General features: G+C 34.5%; 1 protein-coding gene across 3 annotated transcripts in view; it reads left to right on the forward strand.

Annotated features, from left to right (window-relative positions):
* ATG4C (autophagy related 4C, cysteine peptidase) overlaps positions 1 to 2,738 on the forward strand; it is a 73,247-nt gene that overhangs the window by 46,895 nt on the left and 23,614 nt on the right. The window lies entirely within an intron of this gene.

Genomic DNA, 2,738 nt, shown 5'->3' on the forward strand with positions numbered 1-2,738 from the left:
TTTGAGGCATTTTAATTTTTTTTTTTTTTTTTTTTGTCTTTTTCCGTGTCCGGCAACGGATCGCAACCCTCAGTGTTGCCCCCGTACCGGACCGGGGACCGGCAACGGGATCGCAACCCTCGGTGTTGCTCCTGCGCCTCGCTCAGCCAGTGAGCGGGAACCGGTCTGTATGTGGGATCCGAACCCTCGGGCGGGAGCGCCGCCGCGCTTCCCAAGCGGCGCACTTATCCAGTGCGCCACCGGGCCAGCCCGAGGCATTTTAAGTTTTAATTATCAGGTAAAAATGTCTGAAATGGTTGAGTGAAGTGGGTTATATGGTAGGTGTTATTCTTGGCTAGAGGGAGTGGTTGGGTCAAAAGCCAAAATGAGAGAATGTAAAGAGGTATTTACTTAGAAGTGAAAAAGTAGTGTGTCTAGTAGCCCTAAAAGAAAAGTAATTTTCTACTTTTTTGTGTGTGTATGTGGTCAGCAGTTATATTTTTTCCTGCCAAACCAATATACATTATATCCTAAAATTCACCATTCAGTTCTTTTTCTTAAATTTACTAATCAAAGTAATTCCACAGTATTTCAGAGATCATAGCATCCTGCTGCTTTCTATGAGGAGAAAGAAATTTGGTGTGTGCTTTATCATCCTGTACCACAGGAGGTCTATTTATTTATTTATATATTTTTAAAGACCTAAAATGAGGAAAGTCCAATATGTTCTTTTTCTTCAGCAAGACAAATTAGGACTTTCCTTTTTGACTGATTACTTCAGTCTTATTTATTGCTTCATGGATACAGCTCAATAAATTCTCACCATTAGATAACTGTGAAGACACTCTTTTAGGAACTGAAAAGTGTTTCAAGTTTCCAAAGATACAGCTTCTTACATGTAATGGCATTCTAGCTCCTAATCTGCTTCTAAGTGTTTATTGCTAAATCTGCTTTAGTCTGTTGCAAAGGAAATATAGATGTCAAGAACCAAAGTCTTCTATTACTTGGCGCCAGTCTTTTTCTGAGACGAGTCAGTGATGACTCTTGCTATACATTTTTTTCTTTCTTTTCTCATCTATGAGAGACTTCGAACTTCCACTTTCTCCTAGGTCCCTATGACATAAACATTGCATTTCATCTGATCTGATTGACTCAAGTTAAAGTACGGCACTCTCTAGTTGTGTTAAGGAATTTTATTTAGGGAGAAAACAGTAGAATCCTTAATTGATAAGTAACGCTTTACTATTAGGTGTTTATTTTGGGGGGTACAATTTCATCTTAATTTTTTTTTTTGTTAGCTCTAAAATTTCAACCTAATATGCTTGCTTTCTTTTATTAATTTTTTTAGTTGCAGCTCTCCTTTTCAAAAAAACCTCTGTGATACTTTTACAATACTGAAAATACACAAGATTGTTCTTTAGAGGGTGTCTCTGGATTGTGCTGCTATAACAGAATACCTGAGACTGGGTAATTTATAAAAAATAGAAATTTATTCTCTCACAGTTCTGGAGACTGGAGAGTCCCAAGATCAAGGCACTGGCATCTGATGAGGGTCTTCTTGCTGCATCCTTACATGGTGGAAGAAGACAGAAGGACCAAAAAGGGGCAAACCCTGTGTACTCATAAGGCAGAAGAGCAGGGGAGAGAGCACCCAGTCCCTTGTGCTCTTTTTCTAGTGGCATGAATCCATTTATGAAGGCAGAGCCCTCGTGACCTAAATACCTCCCAAAGTCTTCACCTCTCAACACTGTTGCATTGGGGATTAAGTTTCCAATATACATAGATTTTAGAGGGGATGAAAACATTCAAACCATAGCAGAGGGTTATTATAATAGTGAGAAACTGGAATAATTTAAATATTCATAATGGGGATTTTAAAGCACATTTTGTTATCTTCATAAAATAGAATATTTTGCAGCCATTAAATATTATAATATAGATATATATTTATTGATATGAAAAGATATTCATGACAGTGAGTGACAAAAGGTTACAATAGCATATGTTGTGTGATGCCACATATATAAAATTGTATTTGTAAATCTGTATGTGAATATATGTAATATAGACCGGTATCAAGAAGATGTTTCCCCAAATGTTAATAATGATAAGCTCTGGGTGTTGGGATTTGGGGAAATTTTTACTTTTTTCTGTATTTACTCTGTCTTTTTCTTTAAAAAGTTTTTTTTTTTTTACAATGATCACATATTATTTTAAAGAAAATAAGTTTAAAAAAACACCATCTATAGTTGGTTACTTGTTAAAGGAAAAAGAACATTTGTCCATATGTTCTTTATTTGTATATCTTCTAGATTTCAGAACAGCTCATTTAAGAGAAGGAAAGCCTAACTATTGTTTAATGCTTTGGGGGTTTTATAAAATATACTTTATCATTATTAGTGTTTTATAATATATGTCAAAATTAATGCAAGAACTATTGACAAGACATCAACTCCACTGGACATGTTTTTTAAAGAGGTATAAAGTTTTTGGCCCAACTTAAATAGAGTCTGCTTTGAATACATGCTAAGGGGCATACTAAATAATTTATTGAGGTATTCCTGATATTTTATTATTACTAAAATAAATTGGCTTTAAACATAATAATAATTATTTACCTTGGAGTAAGTTGTTTTCATTACTCTTTATATTTATTCCAAATGAAGTAGCATTAAAAATTTGTTGAGTGCTGTTGATTAGAATAATCGTTTTAGTTAGGGATTTTTTTTTTTTTTTTTTTTTTTTTTTTTTTTTTCCGG

This window comes from Galeopterus variegatus, unplaced genomic scaffold (assembly GCF_000696425.1).
Source record: "Galeopterus variegatus unplaced genomic scaffold, G_variegatus-3.0.2 Scaffold1560, whole genome shotgun sequence".
Taxonomy (NCBI): domain Eukaryota; kingdom Metazoa; phylum Chordata; class Mammalia; order Dermoptera; family Cynocephalidae; genus Galeopterus; species Galeopterus variegatus.